General features: G+C 38.5%; 1 long non-coding RNA gene across 6 annotated transcripts in view; it reads right to left on the bottom strand.

Moving 5' to 3' along the window:
- Positions 1-21726, bottom strand: part of LOC105482665 (uncharacterized) — a 64727-nt gene that overhangs the window by 2865 nt on the left and 40136 nt on the right. For 3 of the 6 annotated variants that reach the window (XR_011619740.1, XR_987748.2, XR_011619744.1), the window contains one exon: positions 13378-13533. The exons of 1 other annotated variant lie outside the window; for it this stretch is intronic. This is a non-coding gene — a long non-coding RNA (uncharacterized lncRNA). Of the gene's footprint in view, positions 1-821; positions 914-13377; positions 13534-17793; positions 17910-21726 lie in introns of all 6 variants that reach the window. 2 more of the 6 variants (XR_011619743.1, XR_987750.2) reach the window with 2 other exon arrangements.

The following is a 21726-nucleotide window of genomic DNA, read 5'->3' on the forward strand; positions in this document are numbered from 1 at the left end:
GATCCCTTTGGGTATCCCCAGAGAAGACAACTAAGTAAGGAACACCTGATAGCACTGTTTCTCATGGTGTTTTGTTAACATCTTACATATGAAGGGTCGTTGTTAAAGATACAAATTCCTAGGCCCTACCATTGAAACCCACTGCTGTAGCAAATCTGTTTTAAGTGGCCTCTGTCTGTCTGTGTATACTAGATAATGTCTTGAATTTTCCTAGAGTTATTCAACTCCCAACTCAGTAATGCCACAATCCCTTTAAATCAATAAATGTTTAAGACCATTAACAATTTTTTAAGAGCTTATGCCCAAGCTAATATTTAAAAGGGACTTGTAATTGCCTGGCCTTTAAGCAGGTATTCTTGGTAGACTGGCATAAGGAAGAACCTGTAATGGCCAATGAAATCAGTATTTGAAATATCCCTTGGTATTATTGTCAAGAATATTAAGCACCAACCGTGTGCTTATATTAACCATAATGCTAGTGTTAGGTACACAAAGGTGATGGTTTCATTTCTCAAGGAATTTTATAGGTACACAAATATATGAATATAGTTGTTTCTCATTATTCATGAGAATCATATTCTATAAAGTCATTGCAAATGCTAAATTATCAAATATTGAACCATTGCTCCAAGGGGAAACATGGGGTTAAGTTCCTGTGAACCTCTGGTCACAAAATTTTTTTTGTCCACTCATCAATATGTAACCTTGTTTTATGCGGCGTTCTGTTTAAAAATACCTTATTTAATAAATATTGTTGATTCATTGGCATTGAATACAGTGCTAGCCAACAGCATTATACTTCATGCCTAAGTGAAGCCTACCTAACAGACGTATTTTCTTTTTAAGACACATCAGAGACTTCTTGTGGTTAGGCACACCAGCCAGTCCTTCAGCACTATCTTTGGGGGCCATTCTAGATGGGGAAATCACCAATGAAAAGCACAAAAATGAGACAACATGGCACCAAACAGACTGCAAAATGGACACATGTTCACAGTATGAGAGGTAAAGGAAGAAAGCAGAGTGTCCCTTAACTTGATCTCAGATGGGAATGTGTGTCAGGTGAAGCAATATTTTTGCCATTATGCATGCATGTGTCCACAATGACTAGGAAAGTGATGCAAATATCAATTTAGGGGTTACAAATAAATTTTAGCATTAGGAAAATTCACAAATATGGAATCTGTGAAAAATGAAGATTAACTGTATGTGCATTCATAATGTACTGTAATGGAAGCATAACAGGGTACAATAGAAATGCAGGGAAAAAGAACTTAATGTAGTGGGTGGGGAAGCACAGAAGATGGAAAAACTGTCAGAGAGGAAGTCATGCTTAAGCAAAAACTTGAGAAGTAAATAGGAATTTGACCAATAGGCAAACAAGAAAAGGATAGTCCAGGAAGGGGGAAACATGTGAGGGAAGAATACAAGGCAGAACAGCCTGGTGAGGAAACACCCTGAAAGGCTTCGTATGCCATGCTAAGGAGGTTAGATTTTATTTTCTGTAAGTAGCAGAGGATGATATCCTGCTTAATTGAGTAGACTCTCTCAATTTGCATTTCTCTTCTATTCGCCACATTGCTTCTCCAACACCAAGTACTAGGAGAGTATAAATGATTATTTTCAGAACTGTAATTGTTTGCCCTATCCCTTTTGTAATTTCTCCTACTTAAATTTCATTTCCTAAATATGGCTTGCCTGAAAGCTTCCCGTTATGATTTATTCACAGAGTAATTTCACATTTAGGAGATGATGTTTTTGCAATGTTTTGATTAGATGAGAATCTAATACATGAAACATGACATGAATCAGTATCTAATTCTCAGACAACTACAACTCTTATCACATAAAACCAGTCAGAGTGGCTGTGATGTCTACTACATGTCAGTTGCATGCTTTTGACTAAGCAGGCAAAAACTATCATCAAGGAAGAAGTTTCTGTGTATCTGGAGAAGGTAAACTATAAACCAATTCAAAGATTTGGCACATTAACTGGGCAGCCAGCTGAGTGAAATTTGCATTACTGGGGGCTCTATGGTTGTTGTTGGGGTAGTTTAGGAACCTGGAGTCCTTTCTTCACATTGCTAGCTTTAGACAGTGCTCAGGCAGGTCTGCCTTTTGTTCACCAAATGAAATTGCCACAGATACTTGGGTGATGAGATATAGTCACCAGGCATCAGTACAGGCCACTGTCATCCGTCACCTCTTTTATTACTATAATCTCCTATCTGCCCTCCCTTACTCTAGTCTCACTTCATCTCCCATTCATTCCAAACTCATGCCAGAGTAGCCTTCTTCAGGTAGTGCTATAACACTGGATTTTGATCCCTACAATTCATTTTGTTAAAGCCCTAACCCCCAATGTGACTGTATTTAGAATAGGGCCTTCATGATTAAATGAGAACATAACGTTAAATGAGAACATAAGGCTGGATCCATAAACAGATAAGACTGGGGTCCTTATAAGAAAAGGAAGAGCTCTCAAAGATCTCTCTTTTTGTGCACACACACAGAGAAAAGATCATGTGAGGATAGTGAGACAGTGGCAATATACATGCTAGGAAGAGATGCAACACCAGATCCCAACCCTGCTGGCACTTTGATCTTAGATTTCTAGCCTCCAGAACTGTAAGAAAATAAACTTCTGTTGTTTAAGTCACTCAGCCTATGGTATTTTGTCATGGTAGCCTGAACAGACTAATACAAGTTAGTATAGCCAACACATTATTCTCCACCTAGGAGATTTGCAAGGGCTTTCCTTAACATCGTCTCAAGGCCCAGCTTGCTCAGCTTTCCCTTGACTGTCTTATGACTCTGATCCCCACTTAGTATTTGAGTCATGCTGGCCTATTAAGCACTTCCCTTCCAAAGCAAGATTTGTCCTGCCTCAGGGCCTTTGCACATGCTGCTCAATCAGCCCAGAATATTCTTCTCTGTTTCATACCACAAATTCTTATTTACTGTCTCATCTTAAACATCACTTCTTCCAGAAAGCTTTTGCTGACCACTCCATCATTCCCTCTGTGCCACTGTGTTAGGTGCCTCTCTACGGCTCCCATTATTCCCTGTAGTTTATCTAACAAAGCATGGACATTTCTGTGTTATCACTTCCTGTTTACCTGACTGTCTTCCCCCATTTGACTACAAGCTTCATCAAAGCAGGGATTGTGTCCTATTGTTTCCTGTGTTTTAAGAACCAACTCAGTGCCAACACTGTTTTTGTTACATTTGTTAAACATTTGAGTAAATAAACAGTGAATGAATCAATACTGCTGCTTCTAAGGAGGAGACAAGATATAGGACTTAGAATGTGAAAAAAAAATGGGCATGAGTTCTACTTCCACCAGTTATTGGTGTATGACTTGGGCAAGTCACTTATTCTTCCTGTAACCCAACTCTTATTTGCAAAATAGGGAGGACAGTAATTCCAACTTCACATAATTGGCACGAGGGTTGAATAAAATATGCATTGAGAGGCATTGCAAACTATAATTTGTTAAATATATGTTAGTTATATATATATATAATATACATGTTTGTTATTCACAGGGTTAATTTTTTAACCACTGATTTAATTTAAAAAGTTTAATTTGATGCTGTGGGTGCCATTTTATCCTATAAATGAAAATCATTGTAGTGTGACTAGGACATTAGAACTCTCATGAAATGCAGCAAAAAATTGGAAATGTTAAAAAAAAAAAAAAAAGGCTAAACAGAGGGAGGCTGTTGCAATTCTAAGCTCCCAGCACTCACTGGAAAAAAAAAAAAAAAAAAAAGAAAAAACTAAGAAACACACTATGCAAAGATCTTTTCAAAAGTGAAACTCTATCCAGTATAAAAGGAAATACGACCCATGATAACTTTATTTGCTGACACTAAAACAATAATTTATAAGCAACCCATTTTCTGTGTGGCCAACTGGAAACCCAGACATTGCCGATGATCCTGGAACACGTAGCCAACGGGCATTCTGCTCTTCAGTTCATTCAACCATATGGAGCTTTCAGCTCACTTCGCCATAGACACTGCACAGGAAGTTTCATAGGCAATAGCTCAGCTTCCCTAAATGACCAGGGAGCTCATGGACAGTCACGCTTATCTGAAAGCTGACACAGAGTATTTCTCACCAATGGCTTTCAGAGCATTTCCAAATCTACTTATTTTCTAATCTAGATCAGCAATCATTTTTAAAGTTTGGAAAATGGTTTATCAGCATATGACCTACCAGTGAACTCCAATATGAAATAACCAAGTTGTTCAAATAAAACAGAAACCTATTCAAACCAGTTCTTGCTTCCCGACTTCAACTGTGAATGAAAGTCATGTCAGGAAGTAGATTTTTCAGTTGTTGTTTTATTAAACTACTAAGAAGAAGTCTGACATTCTAAAAATATTTCTTCAACTGTTTACTCTGCACCCCGATAATGAGGTAGGCAGTCCACAGCTCCCTATCTTTTTAAACAAGAGTAATTTATTAAAAGGGATAGATCACTTTCACCCAAATTTAACAGGGATGGCGGGAAAAGGGCAACACAAAATACTGACGGGAATGTAAGTTGGCACAACCTTTAGGGTGGGCACTTAGACAACCATGAGCATGCACACAAGGTAGCTGTTTAAATACAGTGGCATTTCTAAAGAATGTACCTTGGGTTCAGAAAAGTTATTTGAATGCAGTTGACATTTTCCTGTTTACCTATAGCTTGCTTAAGAGATGATGTGGCAAACTGCTAGCCCACTGGTTTCTAATTCCTAGTTCAGCCACTTACTTCTTTAATTCCTACCTAGCTCAGACTATGCCAACTGGGCAAATACAAGTTAAAAGAGGCTTAACTCTCCCTATTGAAAATAAGAGACTCCCCTCCTCAAGACATGATACAATGTACATAAAAAATAAAAATACAAGCTAACAAGCTGAATAATGAGCACTGTTTTTCAGAAAACATAAGTAAAATCCGTGTATCTGTTTGAGTGTATAAGTTCATGTGTAAACAGACATTGGTGAGGAAAAAGACAAACCGGGAGGTTAATAAGTGACCTCAGAGGGGTGTGGGTAACAGGGAAGACGACTAGATTTGTCTTTATGTACATTTGGATTGTGTTGTTTCAACTGATGAAATAAAATTATTATTTTAATTTTTAAATATCAAATAAAAAAAGATTGTAAAAATATCATTCAGTCTCCAATGCGGAGAACAGATCATTAGTTGCTGAGGTTGGAAAGGAAAAGACTAGGTAGGATATTTCGGCAACAAGGCAAGAGTTGATGGTTGCTTGGACAAGGGTTGAAAATAGTGGTGATGGAGGGCAGTGGGTAGGTTTGGGTTAGATTTTGGAGGTAGAACTAATGCAATGAAGGTAAGGGGGTAGGGGAGTAGTGAAGACAAGAGTGGAATAAAAAATTACTCCAAGGTTTTTGGTTTGAGCATTTGGCCAGGTGATGGTATTGTATGAGAGCTGAGACTGGAGAAGAAATAGGTTTGGACAGGGGTGCCAATAGAGCAAGTGCTCTATTTTATAAATGTCAGGTTTGAAATGCCTTTTTGACATCCATGTGGAGATGGATTGCCCTCTGGACTATGCTATTTAGGATGTGAGTTGGGAGGTAACCTTTTTAGGAACATTGGCATCTTAAAGGAACAACATGGAAGGAAACATGGAAGGAAAGCCATTCTTCAACACTGCCTACTTTAATGTACTTCTTTCCTGCAGACAGGGAGTTGCTTTTGTCCCAGGAAACATGGAACAGAGGTAGCTAGTTTTGGATCTCAATATCTGATCTCTCCCACTTCCTATGTCACAGAAGCTCTGATTTGTAATGGTGCCTATGGCCAAGGTGATTAAAAAAAAAAAAAAAAAAAAACGAACACACACTCCCAGCATTCTTTGCAACTAGATGTGGCAAATAGACTAAATTCTTACCAGCAAGCTATAAACAGCAGTGCTGACTGGCAATTTCAGGTAACCCACATTAAAATATAATTAGTATACGCCTTTTGTAACTTTTTCCTGTATCCCTTTCTCTATCCTGCTGCTACAGATGTAGCAGATGTGTGTGAGTGTTGGAGCTCTGGCAGCCACCTTGGACTAGGAGAATGAAGTCTAGCGATGACAAAAGACAATGCCTGGGTTCCTGATAACTTTGAAGAGTCAGTGTGTCAGTCATGGACAACCTGGCTCTTGACTTTTTTTATGAATTGGAAAGTTAAATTTGTCACATTTAAGCCACTGTAATTTTGGCTATTCTGTCATATATCAATGTCAAATCTAGTTTTGATTGATGAAGGGCAGAAATAAACTATTATTTTCAGGATTCGATACTCTCAAAGTTCCTTATCCTTCTCTTCCCGACCCTCATATTGGCAACCTCTATATTCATAATTGGAGTTGGCTATAATTTCCTTTTTTCACTATTTGTCAACCTTCCATATTAATGCTGAACTCATAAAATGAATTGGGTTTATAAAATGAATCTTGTTACTTCTCATCTTTTTCTATATATGAAATAGTTTTAAAAAACACGAGAATTAACTGTTCTTTTAAAAGTTAGATAACATTCAGCTGAGAAACTTTCTGATTCTGCTGTCCTTCTTAAATAGTGATCTTTTTTATACTTTCAATGTCTTCTACATGAATTGGCCTATCAAGTTTTCTATTTCTTCTTATGCCAACTTTCATCATTTGCATTTTACTAGGAAAACATCTATTTCCTCTAGGTCTTCAAATTTATTGTTAAAAAGTTACACTTAGTATTCTCTATATTGTATCTGTGGCTCCTTTTATATCTTCAGTTAAGCATCCTTTCTTGTTTCTAAACATGTTTTCCTCTCTTCTTCATCTTCCCTTACATTTAAGTCTCTGTTCCAACTTATTTGTTTGGTGTCCTTTCTCATGTATTTTCCTTAGGTAGAGCACAGGGCCCAAAACATCTTTCCTTTTGCATGACCCATGAATTGTATATTGCCTCTGTATTGGATCATTAGGTTTTAGTCCTTTTCTCTAAGCCATCTGTGGATGTTATTCTACCACTTCAAGTATTGCTGAAATTCAAAGACAGTCTGATTGTTTTGTCTAATTAACCACTTTTTCTTTCTGCCTGGAATTTTGTGAGGTTTTCTCTTTATACTGGAATTTAGGAATTTTACCAGGATATGCCTAGTTAAGTCTTTTCCTTTCAGTCTTTCCTAAAATGTGGTATGCACTTTCAAACAGTAGTCAGGTCTTTTTTTTAGCTCTCTCATCCATCTATTGCTTTTTTTTAAATTGGAATTTCTATTTTTTCCATTTTAGGCTCCATAGATCTTTTCTCTAAGTCTGTTCTCTTTTCCATCATGATTTCATTTTTTGAATGTAAATATTTGCTCTGTGTCTTCAGAAATCTGATGTCTCAAATCAGCACATAGCTCTAGACAGGAACTATGTTCTTCTTTCTTCATCTACTGATGTTTCATTTGTAAATTATGTTTTCAATTCTGGACAATCTATTTTGTGCTTTCCTTGTATATCCTTAAGTCTGCTTTTTGTTTTTTTTATCCAGGTTATCCTTTGTCTTCTCTAAGCAGCTGCATTTCAATAAGAGTCCATTCCAAGAGGCATGCTCCTTTCTTTAGTCTCTACCTGGACCCATGATGTGCTTGTTATTTTCCTTTGTCTGCTTATTGGAGTTCGGATGCAGCTTCTAGGGCACCTTGAATGACCAAAGGCAAATGGAAGAAGGCACACCTGGTCTCTGTTTTTTGGGGAAGAAGCACTATAGTAGCAATGAGGCTGTTGGGCCCCATCCATCACCTCTGTACCCAATTTCATCCCATTTGCTCATTCTCTGGGTAAGAAAGGACTCAGCCTGCCTGTTAAGCTACTCCAAAGCTCCTTGAAATTCAGGGAAACCATGCATTCTGATATCAACTCTCCCCCGGGAGTGACCCAGAAAAAAGTTGTTCCTGTACCCACTCCCTCGAACAACCTCATTCCCACCCTTAAAGCCTTCTACTGGAAGCCCCATCTGCTCTTAGAATCAGAAATGGATAAGGCGGAGTGGGGGATGAAGAAAAGTAAGGCCATGTTTAAGTCTCTATCTTCCCCAAATCCCCTCTGTGTGAGTGGGTGAACTTATGCTTTGGGATTTTTTATGTGGTGAAACAAGTGAATGTGTTTTAACTAACAGTTATTCCATGACTATTAGATGTACTGAGCTGAATAGTGTCCCTCAAAATTCATGTTCACTTGGAACCTGTGAATGTGACTTCTTTTGGAAATAAGGTCTTTGCAGTTGTAATTAATTAAATTAAGATGAGACCATACTGGATAGAAGTGGGCCCTAAATCCAAAGACTGGTGACTTCAAAAGAAGACCCCATGAAGTCACTGACAGACACAAGGAAAGCCACATAATGGCAGAGACAGAAGTTGGAGAGATGTGTCCACAAATGTAGGAACGCCAAGGATTGCCAGCAACCACCAGATGCTGACAGAGGCAAGGAAAGACTCTTCACTAGAGCCTTCAGAGGAAGCATGGCCCTGCTGACACACTGATTTCTGAATACTAGCCTCTAGAACTGTGAGACAATGAATTTCTGTTTATTATTATTATTATTATTATTATTATTATTATTATTATTAATTTGAGATGGATTCTTTTTAAATTTTTTTATTTTTAACTTATAAATAACAGGAATTTATTGCTTATAGTTCTGGAGGCTGGGAAGTCCAAGATCAAGGTGCCAGCAGATAGTGGCTGTTGAGGGCCCATCTTCACAGATGGCCACTTCTTGTTGGGTCCTCACATGGTAGAAGGGGCGAACATGTTCCCTCCAGCCTCTTTTTTTTCATACATTTGTTATATCATTTTATTTATTTATTTTATTATACTTTAAGTTCTAGGGTACACATGAACAACATGCAGGTTTGTTACATATATATGCATGTGCCATGTCTGTGTGCTGCACCCATTAACACAACATTTACATTAGGTATATCTCCTAATGCTATCCCTCCCCGCTCCCCCCACCCCACGACAGGCCCCGGTGTGTCATGTTCCCCTTCCTGTGTCCAAGTGTTCTCATTGTTCAATTCCCACCTACGAGTGAGAACATGAGGTGTGTGGTTTTTTGTCCTTGTGATAGTTTGCTGAGAATGATGGTTTCCAGCTGCATCCATGTCCCCCCAAAGGACATGAACTCATCCTTTTTAATGGCTGCATAGTATTCCATGGTGTCTATGTGCTACATTTTCTTAATCCAGTCTATCATTGATGAACATTTGGGTTGGTTCCAAGTCTTTGCTATTGTGAATAGTGATGCAATAAACATACGTGTGCATGTGTCTTTATAGCAGCATGATTTATAATCCTTTGGGTATATCCCCAGTAGTGGGATGGCTGGGTCAAATGGTATTTCTAGTTCTAGATCTTTGAGGAATCACCACACTGTCTTCCACAGTGCTTGAACTAGTTTACAGTCCCACCAACAGTGTAAAAGTGTTCCTATTTCTCCACATCCTCTCCAGCACCTGTTGTCTCCTGACTTTTTAATGATCACCATTGTAACTGGTGTGAGATGGTGTCTCATTGTGGTTTTGATTTGTATTTCTCTGATGCCCAGCGATGATGAGCATTTTTTTCAGTGTCTGTTGGCTGCATAAATGTCTCTTTTGAGAAGTGTCTGTTCATATCCTTTGCCCACTTTTCGATGGTTTTTTTTTTTTCTTGTAAATTTAAGTTCTTTGTAGATTCTAGATATTAGCCCTTTGTCAGATGAGTAGATTGCAAAAATTTTCTCCCATTATGTAGGTTGCCTGTTTACTCTGATGGTAGTTTCTTTTGCTGTGCAGAAGTTCTTTAGTTTAATTAGATCCCATTTGTCAGTTTTGGCTTTTGTTGCCATTGCTTTTGGTGTTTTAGACATGAAGTCTTTGCCTGTACCTATGTTCTGAAAGGTATTGCCTAAGTTTTCTTCTAGTGTTTTTATTGTTTTAAGTCTAACATTTAAGTCTTTAATCCATCTTGAATTAATTGTTGTATAAGATGTAAGGAAGGGATCCAGTTTCAGCTTTCTACATATGGCTAGCCAGTTTTCCCAGCACCATTTATTAAATAGGGAATCCTTTTCCCAGTTCTTGTTTTTGTCAGGTTTATCAAAAATCGTATGGTTGTAGATGTGTGGTATTATTTCTGAGGGCTCTGTTCTGTTCCATTGGTCTATATCTCTGTTTTGGTACCAGTACTATGCTGTTTTGGTTATTATAGCCTTGTAGTATAGTTTGAAATCAGGTAGCGAGATGCCTCCAACTTTGTTCTTTTGGCTTAGGATTGTCTTGACAATGTGGGCTCTTTTTTGGTTCCATATGAACTTTAAAGCAGTTTTTTCCGATTCTTTGAAGAAAGTCGTTGGTAGCTTAATGGGGATGACATTGAATCTATAAATTACCTTGGACAGTATGATAATTTTCACGATATTGATTCTTCCTATCCTGAGCATGGAATGTTCTTCCATTTGTTTGTGTCCTCTTTTATTTCACTGAGCAGTGATTTGTAGTTCTCCTTGAAGAGGTCCTTCACGTCCCTTGTAAGTTGGATTCCTAGGTATTTTATTCTCTTTGAAGCAATTGTGAATGGGAGTTTGCTCATGATTTGGCTGTTTGTCTGTTATTGGTGTATAAGAATGCTAGTGACTTTTGCACATTGATTTTGTATCCTGAGGCTTTGCTGAAGTTGCTTATCAGCTTAAGGAGATTTTGGGCTGGGACGATGGAGTTTTCTAAATATACAATCATGTCATCTGCAAACAAGGACAATTTGACTTTCTCTTTTCCTAATTGAATAGCCTTTATTTCTTTCTCCTGCCTGATTGCCCTGGCCAGAACTTCCAACACTATGTTGAATAGGAGTGGTGAGAGATGGAGATGGAGTCTTTTCTGTCACCCAGGCTGGAGTGCAGTGGTGTAATCTCAGCTCACTGTAACCTCTGCTTCTTGGGTTCAAGCGATCCTCTCTCCTCAGCCTCCCAAGTAGCTGGGATTACATGTGTGCACCATCGCACCTGGCTAATTTTTGTACTCTTAGTAGAGACAGGGTTCCACCATGTTGGCCAGGCTGTTCTAGAATTCCTGACCTCAAGTAATCCACCCACGTTGGCCTCCCAAAGTGCTGCGATTATAGGCATGAGTCACCATGCCCAGCAAATTTCTGTTGTTTTAAACTACTTAGTTGTGCTGATTTTATACAGCAGGCTTAGAAAACTAATATGCTAAGTTAGGTGCAGTGTGAAGAACTTTATCTCATTTCTTTCTCATATCAATCCTATGAGGTAGTACTATTACTCCATTTTATAGATAAGAAAATCAAGCCATGAAGAGTTTAATCCTCTTTCCCATGTCAAACTGTTGGTAAGTGATAAACTCAAATCTATGCAGGCCAATTTTTTTTTTTTTTTTTTTTTGGTGGAGTCTCATTCTTATTGCCCAGGCTGGAGTGCAATGGCACAATCTCGGCTCACTGCAACCTCTGCCTCCCGGTTCAAGCGATTCTCCTGCTTCAGCCTCCTGAGTGGCTGGGATTATGGGCATGAACCACCACACCTGGCTAATTTTGTATTTTTATTAGAAATGGGGTTTCTCCATGTTGGTCAGGCTGGGATTACAGACGTGAGCCACTGTGCCGGTAAGCAAGCCAATCATTGCTCTCTATAATCTCCTAGTGCCTTAGAAATGGAAGAGTCAATATTGTGAAAATGGCCATACTGCCCAAGGTAATCTATAGATTCAATGCCATCCCCATTAAGCTACCAATGACTTTCTTCACAGAATTGGAAAAAACTGCTTTAAAGTTCATATGGAACCAAAAAAGAGCCCGCATTTCCAAAACAATCCTAAGTCAAAAGAACAAAGCTGGAGGCATCACGCTACCTGACTTCAAACTGTACTACAAGGCTACAGTAACCAAAACAACATGGTATACTGGTACCAAAACAGAGATGTAGACCAATGGAACAGAACAGAGCCCTCAGAAATAATACCACACATCTACAGCCATCTGATCTTTGACAAACCTGACAAAAACAAGAAATGGGGAAAGGATTCCCTATTTAATAAATGGTGCTGGGAAAATTGGCTAGCCATAAGTAGAAAGCTGAAACTGGATCCTTTCCTTACTCCTTATATGAAAATTAATTCAAGATGGATTAGAGACTTAAATGATAGACCTAATACCATAAAAACCCTAGAAGAAAACCTGGGTAATACCATTCAGGACATAGGCACGGGCAAGGACTTCATGTCTAAAACACCAAAAGCAACGGAAACAAAAGCCATAATTGACAATTGGGATCTAATTAAACTAAAGAACTTCTGCACAGCAAAAGAAACTACCATCAGAGTGAACAGGCAACCTACAGAATGGGAAAAAATTTTTGCAATCTACTCATCTGACAAAGGGCTAATATCCAGAACCTACAAAGAACCCAAACAAATTTACAAGAAAAAAGCAAACAACCCCATCAAAAAGTGGGCAAAGGATATGAACAGACACTTCTCAAAAGAAGACATTTATACAGCCAACAGACACACGAAAAAATGCTCATCATCACTCGCCATCAGAGAAATGCAAATCAAAACCACAAGGAGATACCATCTCACAGCAGTTAGAATGGCAATCATTAAAAAGTCAGGAAACAACAGGTGCTAGAGAGGATGTGGAGAAATAGGAACACTTTTACACTGTTGGTGGGACTGTAAACTAGTTCAACCAGTGTGGAAAACAGTGTGGCAATTCCTCAAGGATCTAGAACTAGAAATACCATTTGACTCAGCCATCCCATTACTGGGTATATACCCAAAGGATTATAAATCATGCTGCTATAAAGACACATGCACACGTATGTTTATTGTGGCACAATTCACAATGGCAAAGACTTGGAATCAACCCAAATATCCATCAGTGACAGACTGGATTAAGAAAATGTGGCACACGTACACCATGGAATACTATGCAGCCATAAAAAAGGATGAGTTTGTGTCCTTTGTAGGGACATGGATGCAGCTGGAAACCATCATTTTCAGCAAACTACCGCAAGAACAGTAAACAAAGTACCACATTTTCTCACTCACAGGTGGGAATTGAACAATGAGATCACTTGGACTCTGGAAGGGGAACATCACACACCAGGGCCTATTATGGGGAGGGGGGAGGGGGGAGGGGGGAGGGATTACATTGGGAGTTATACCTGATGTAAAGGACGAGTTGATGGGTGCTGACGAGTTGATGGGTGCAGCACACCAACATGGCACAAATATACATATGTAACAAACCTGCACATTGTGCACATGTACCCTAGAACTTAAAGTATAATTTTAAAAAAAGGAAAAAAAAAAGAAATTTAAATACCTTTCATCTGGCTGTTTCTGCAGGCAACCGCATGTCAAACACTGCTTGTTGGTATGGCTGTGAGGACTTCACTTCAGTGAGCACCTTTCCACACCAGGGAGAGGGAAGCTGGGTTGCATATGAACCAGCAGTCTCTTTGTTGTTAAGCGTGAGATGCTGAGAGTAAGAGATAACAAGATCTAATGGAGCTCATGTATCTCACTACTACTGCCTTTGCAGGAAAGATTGTTTATGATATATATTTTAATTGGTCCTATTAGAATAAAATAATATATTTTATAGCTATAATGCATTGGCTACTTAGCAAAGTTAGAGAAACAAGATGATGCAGTTTCTAAGGGCTAGCCAACCAACAACAATACACCCTTACACATGGGTATCCCTCCTCTATGTTCCTATTATACCCTGGGCCATTTGCTCCTGTTGAATCTTCCTCACTATGTTATTTTTTCTGTATATCTCTCTGTGTCCCTTACAAGAAGATAAGCTTGTTAGGGGTTGGGACAATGAATCTATCACCAGCCCATGCACAAATGGATACTGTTGTATATATTACATTATACTCTGATATAGTTGTTTCTTTGGAGGATGGTTCATTTCTCAATTAAACTGTTTGTGCTAGAGAGAGGAGAATTTGGATTAAGTTGTACTCAGATGAAGTAAGGGGCATGGATTGCCCAAGAGAGGAGTGGAAGGCATTTTGAGTGAAGACAATAGTGAAGACAATAGTATTGATTCTTTTTTTTTTTTTTTTTTTTTTTTGAGACGGAGTGTCACGCTGTTGCCCAGGCTGGAGTGCAGTGGCGCGATCTCGGCTCACTGCAAGCTCCGCCTCCCGGGTTCCCGCCATTCTCCTGCCTCAGCCTCCTGAGTAGCTGGGACTACAGGCGCCCGCCACCGCGCCCGGCTAATTTTTTGTATTTTTAGTAGAGACGGGGTTTCACTGTGGTCTCGATCTCCTGACCTTGTGATCCGCCCGCCTCGGCCTCCCAAAGTGCTGGGATTACAGGCTTGAGCCACCGCGCCCGGCCGACAATAGTATTGATTCTATGCTTCTTCAGTACTAGTGGTTTCTAGATAAAGAAAGCACTAATGGCTTTTGTTGCCATTGCTTTTGGTGTTTTAGACATGAAGTCTTTGCCTATGAAGACTAGGCTTCTTCAGTACTAGTGGTTTCTAGATAAAGAAAGCCCTAATATAAATCAGGTAAGGGTGATTAGTACTGTGACCCACGTGGCTGAAATGGAGAGACTGTGTTAGATAGAAAATGAGAAACAAGCAGGCTGGCCTTAATGTCTAGGAAAAGCAGAGAATTAGCCTGTTTTCTATACGCTGTGATTTCAGCAACTCAAGGAAGTTTTCTCTAATTTTAGCAAATGCCTCCTCAATCCCATTGATGCCTAAAATTAAGGCTTTTTAAATTACAAAGTTTGTTCAATTATAAAGGAGATATGTGGAAAGAGTACAATAATTCTTATGTCATGGTATCTCAAAGGTGATACCACATCCTTTGCTGAGAACACAAAATGTGAAGATGAAAGAACATGAAGATTTTGGTCCCTGAGGGTGACGGAAGATAGGAGACTCAATAGCAGAGGAAGAATATATATATATATATATACACACACACACACATACACACACACAAAAAACTAATTTTACAATTTTGCCTGAAGTATTGCTCTAAAAAGGAGGCTGAAGGTCTGAAAACCCCATTTATTCCCTAAAAGTCTGTATTGTATTTACACAGTAGAACGAACACATGACTTATTAATTTATCAGAGCTTCCTTTACTAACATTCTTTTACTCTTTAGGAAAAAAGAATGCAAATATCACAGTGCCCAGGTCATTGACAGTGAATAAGTATTTTATTTCTATCACATAGAATAGAGTAAGGAAGTGTACATAAGTGATTTTTACTTTTTCCCAACTGCTTTTGATCTTACAATAGATTTCCTAGGAGGCCTTTAGAAAAAGACACTTCAAGGACAAACAAGTTCAAATCTGATTATTATTTCTTTTGACAACACTTATTAAAAACTGGAAAGAGAGGAACGCTGTCAATTTCTCATTTTGGTTGACCTTGTCATTTTCTAATGACATCAGCAAGAATGAGGTATATCTCTGCCAAAGGTAATATTATCTTTACAAGAAGATATGTTGGAGAAATTAATTGTCTGGTGACTCACAATTTTTTATCTCTATATCACAAAAGCAAGAAAAGGAATAGAGATTGATAATGATCAAACAAAATATTGGTCACATATATTTTCATTTAACGTCCATTTTGGTATTCTCACTATCAACTATTCTAAGGATAGAAAGGTTTATATAATATTAACAAATTAATAATAATGCTTTTAATGCTAATAATAATATTAGCTACAATGAGCTTGTGTGCCAGTCACAGTGATACATTCTTTTGTGGTTCATTTTTTTAAAAATGTAATTCTCACAAAAACCCCAGTTCTGTCTAAATTCCAGATGCTGATCTCTTTTTAAACACTGTGCCTTGGTCAGTCAGACCTGGGTTGGAGCAAAGTTTCTGTCATTTACCAGTTGTATGTGACAAGTAATTATAGCACCTCTCACTGTTTCTCGTTTAAAAAGCAGGGATAGTATAGTCGTGGAACTTATACTAAGGCGTGATGATGATTGATTTTATATGGTAACTTGACTGGGCCTTGGGTGCCCAGATATTTAGTCAAACATTATTCTGGGTGTTTCTTGGAGGATATATTTGGATGAAATTAAAATTGGTAGACTGAGTAAAGGAGATTTCCCACCCTAATGTGGGTGGACCTCATTCAATCAGTTGAAGGTCTGAATAGAACAAAAAGGATGACCATTCCCCAAGTAAGACAGAATTTCTCTTGCCTGACTGCCTTTGACATGCACATTGGCTTTTTCCCTGCTTTGGACTTGAACGGGTCTTAGTATTCCTGGGTCTCAAGCTTGTCAGCCTTTAGACTGGAACTATACCATTGGTTGTCTTGAGTCTATGGCCTACTGACCACTTGCATACTTGAGACTTGCCAGCCTCCATAATCATATAGATCAGTTCCTTTTAGTAAATCTCTTCATATATGTGTATATGCGTGTGTATGTATATGTATGTATGTATGTATAATAAGATATGTAGATAGATAAATCTTATTGGTCCCTTTTCCCTGGAGAAGGCTGATTCATACAATAGTGTAGTAAGGTCTAAATGAAGTAATAAAATATTTACCAAGTACAGCACCTAGCACACAGTAGCACAAACTACTATGCAATTGCTTTTCTCATAATAGTCAAAATACATAAATTGTTTTGGCTTCTTTATAGAATGAAACTATCCCAGCATTATTCTCTGGGACTCAAGACATGGAATATATATCATAGTATTGATGATCCTTGCTTATCATTCATTTCACGTGTCTCTGTTGGCTGAATTATTTGCTTTAAAGAAACTATAGATTGAGTGATTTCAAGATCTATGTTGGGTTAGTTATTAAATCAATGTTATTAAAGTTGGCTTATTACAGTGTCAGGAATTTAGAGGCCAAGTATATCTTTTCTTTTTTCTTATATATAGATATTCCAGGTCCTTTATCTGTCAAAGCTATATTTTTCTAAAAGAAAAAGAGTCTATGAGAAAAACAGCAGCTCAATAAATAAGCTATTCATTCAATACAGTGATATTAACCTACATCATAAGAGTGACAGAAGTACTGTCTACAAAATATTCTTACAAAAGGCATGCAATCAGAGAATGCAGAGAAAACATAATGTAAGTTGTTTTCAATGACCTGTTCCCAAAATGCATCTTCCAAGTAAAAATAGAAGAGTAGATATAGAGATCCTCACAGAGTGATGAACAAATTGGATACAGGAAATTCCATTCAGAACCTCAATTCAGATCACTATGTATTGTACACTTATTTTTGCCAGGCACTGTGCTTGGTACTAGACACAGAAAGGTCGGTGAGACTCAGAGGTACTCTCTGCTCTCAACGAGATCACAATCTAGGTACTGTTCAATGTGGAGTCCAGAATTTAATGAGGATGCGAGGAAGAAGTGGTCTGCTCAATCTGGAAGTTAAGGATGGAGTAAACAACAACCATGGTCATTATGATGGGGAAAAAGAGAGGGAAGGAAGAGCAATCCTAGGGAGCAGGAAAGCATATAAAAACAAACCAGAGCATAGAAACAGCAGTAGGTGTGGGGAAAAGACAGTGGTTTCCCATGACCCAAGCAGTGGACAGGTCAGGGGAGCAACACAGAAGTGGTAGATGGGGCTTGTATTAAAGAGGACCTTCAGTGACATGAACAGGAATCTAGATGGGTCACATAAATCATTTGTATTAATCCAACAGGATTGTGTCAATACTATGATAACACTTCATTGCTAAGAACAAGGTATTTCTTTCACCTTTCAGAGTTAATGAGTCTATCAGTGCTAGATTCTCCACCACATGCTTTGCTACATTGTGGTCTTCCAGCAGAATCTGTTTGATAACAACCCTTCCTTTATCTGTTTAGAATGAGCTAGAAAAGAAAAGAAGTAAAAAAAGAGGGTTAGTGAAGGAGAGACAGTTTGACACTTCGTCTTTTATCCAATTTTACCAATTTCCTGATGGTGGAAGACAGTGTAGGAAAGGCGTGATTTTCCACCTGCCTCCCTCTGTCACCCTAGAAAGAGCTGGAAGTCTTAGGAGAACCATCACTCAGAGTTTGAGAATCACTCTGGAATGTGGGAATAGTAGTTGATTACGAGAAGAGATTTCTAAAATTTAATATGGTGACAAAAAATTTGGAGCCTTTTTATGATATGTAACTGTGTTTTGGGCTTTGCTTTAGAATCACATTCACTTTAATTACCCTGTTTTATTGGCCAATGCAGTTGAACATCATTTAGGTGGCAGGAATGAAAAAAAAGGTTTCCTTGAAGAATGAAGTGAGCATAGTGCAAATGGTGATCATGGGATAAACTTGGTCTCCAGGCTTAATCTATTCCAGAAACTTCTAGAGACAATATCAAGGGACATACATAAAGGGACTCAAGGCCTGGACTGCCCATATATTAGATCTCAATTGCTGTAGTAGGAAAGATTTCTGAAGGAGTCCCACAAATGGAATCAATGGGACTTATTCAATGTGCTGCTGATATTTTCCCCACAAGAGCCACAATCACACTTAGATTGACCATTATTATTATGGTTAAGCCAACTAGATTAACAGGATAAAAATGAAAAACTGGGGAAATTTGAACCCTAGTCCCCAGGTTATTGTGCTTTGAAATAGGAGATGTCTGCTGCTATGAACTGGTAAGTTTTCAGGACATGATACTGACCACTATGCTACTGAGTAGAGTCTCTTTGTTAATCAAACATTACAGAATGCATATGTTGGGCCACTCCTCTTCTCTTTTCATTCATAGGCCTGGAATGGTAAGAACACTACAGCTGCCCTAAGAAAATTCCATCATCTATGTTACCCCTTTTCCAGACTTTTTTTTCCCCAACACAAAAGAAGCCCTGGAGTTACTACCCTATTTGGAGAAACCTGAGGCAAGCAACTCTAGGCATTAAAGAAAATGTGCTCTGCATGTCTGCTCTCTTGGCTTTCCTATCTTCTCTCACAGGTGCTCCTTCCACTTTTCCCTTCCTGGCATGGTTAGCTTTGGAGGAGAAGAACACATAAGAGCCTTTTGGACTGCTTTTATGTTGTTCACACCCATCTAGCTTCAGTAAAAAAATTCTCTGTAGACCTGGAGTTATATGCTGCTGGACTTTGGGGTCAAATTGCAGATTTGCCTTGCTTCCTCGTGTGTGTGTGTGTGTGTGTGTGTGTGTGTGTGTGTGTGTGTTTATGCACATTCTCTTCAAGATCTTTTTGGAGGGATTACTGGATAAGAGCAGGATCTAGATTGTGTGGTTTTAAAATGTGTCTGGAAATTCTCTGACACTTCTTATTTCAAAAGGAGAAGCCAAATTCCCCTCCCTTTGATTGTGCATTCGACTTATTTACTTTCTTTTTTTTTTGTTATTATACTTTAAGTTCTAGGGTACATGTGCACAATGTACAGGTTTGTTACATATGTATACATGTGCAACGTTGGTGTGCTGCACCCATTAACTCGTCATCTACATTAGGTATATCTCCTAATGCTATCCCTCCCCACTCCTCCCCACCCCACGACAGGCCCCGGTGTGTCATGTTCCTCTTCCTGTGTCCAAGTGTTCTCATTGTTCAATTCCCACCTGCGAGTGAGAACATGCAGTGTTTGGTTTTCTGTTCTTGTGATAGTTTGCTGAGAATGATGGTTTCCAGCTGCATCCATGTCCCCCCAAAGGACATGAACTCATCCTTTTTAATGGCTGCATAGTATTCCATGGTGTCTATGTGCTACATTTTCTTAATCCAGTCTGCCACTGATGGACATTTGGGTTGATTCCAAGTCTTTGCTATTGTGAATAGTGCCACAATAAACATACATGTGCATGTGTCTTTATAGCAGCATGATTCATAATCCTTTGGGTATATACCCAGTAATGGGATGGCTGGGTCAAATGGTATTTCTAGTTCTAGATCCCTGAGGACTCACCACACTGTCTTCCACAATGGTTGAACTAGTTTACAGTCCCACCAACAGTGTAAAAGTGTTCCTATTTCTTCACATCCTCTCTAGCACCTGTTATTTCCTGACTTTTTAATGATTGCCATTCTAACTGCTGTGAGATGGTATCTCATTGTGGTTTTGTTATGCATTTCTCTGATGACCAGTGATCATGAGCATTTTTTCATGTGTCTGTTGGCTGCATAAATGTCTTCTTTTGAGAAGTGTCTGTTCATATCCTTGCCCACTTTTTGATGGGGTTGTTTGCTTTTTTCTTGTAAATTTGTTTGGGTTCTTTGTAGGTTCTGGATATTAGCCCTTTGTCAGATGAGTAGATTGCAAAAATTTTCTCCCATTGTGTAGGTTGCCTGTTCACTCTGATGGTAGTTTCTTTTGCTGTGCAGAAGCTCTTTAGTTTAATTAGATCCCATTTGTCAATTTTGGCTTTTGTTGCCATTGCTTTTGGTGTTTTAGACATGAAGTCTATTCAACAGCTTTTGATACTAAAAATTCTCAATAAATTCGGTATTGATGGAATTTACCTCAAAATAATAAAAGCTATTTATGACAAACCCACAGCCAATATCATACTAAATGCGCAAAAACTGGAAGCCCTCCCTTTGAAAACTGGCACAAGACAGGGATGCCCTCTCTCACCACTCGTATTCAACATAGTGTTGGAAGTTCTGGCCAGGGCAATCAGGCAGGAGAAAGAAATAAAGGGTATTCAATTAGGAAAAGAGGAAGTCAAATTGACCCTGTTTGCAGATGACATGATTGTATATTTTAAAAACCCCATCGTCTCAGCCCAAAACCTCCTTAAGCTGATAAGCAACTTCAGCAAAGTCTCAGGATACAAAATCAATGTGCAAAAATCACAAGCATTCTTATACACCAATAACAGATAAACAGAGAGTCAAATCATGAGTGAACTCCCATTCACAATTACTTCAAATAGAATAAAATACCTACGAATCAAACTTACAAGGGATGCGAAGGACCTCTTCAAGGAGAACTACAAACCACTGCTCAATAAAATAAAAGAGGACACAAACAAATGGAAGAACATTCCATGCTCATGGATAGGAAGAATCAATATGAAAATGGCCATACTGTCCAAGGTAATTTATAGATTCAATGCCATCCCCATTAAGCTAGCAATGACTTTCTTCAAAGAATTGGAAAAAACTACTTTAAAGTTCATATGGAACCAAAAAGGAGCCCATATCACCAAGACAATCCTAAGCCAAAAGAACAAAGCTGGAGGCATCACGCTACCTGACTTCAAACTACACTACAATGCTACAGTAACCAAAACAGCATGGTACTGGTACTAAAACAGATATATAGACCAATGGAACATAATAGAACCCTCAGAAATAATACCTCACGTCTGCAACCATCTGATCTTTGACAAACCTGACAAAAACAAGAAATGGGAAAAGGATTCCCTATTTAATAAATGATGCTGGGAAAACTGGCTAGCCATATGTAGAAAGCTGAAACTGGATCCCTTCCTTACACCTTATACAAAAATGAATTCAAGATGGATTAGAGACTTAAGTGTTAGACCTAAAACCATAAAACCCTAGAAGAAAACCTAGGTAATACCATTCAGGACGTAGGACTTAATTATTTTCTCCTAATGAATAGAATATGGCAGAAGTGATGGTTTGTAACTTCTAATACTAGGTCATAAAAGACATTGTCACTTCCACCTTGCTTTCTTGGATTGGCTGCTCTAGA

Source organism: Macaca nemestrina, chromosome 1, assembly GCF_043159975.1.
Source record: "Macaca nemestrina isolate mMacNem1 chromosome 1, mMacNem.hap1, whole genome shotgun sequence".
Classification (NCBI taxonomy): domain Eukaryota; kingdom Metazoa; phylum Chordata; class Mammalia; order Primates; family Cercopithecidae; genus Macaca; species Macaca nemestrina.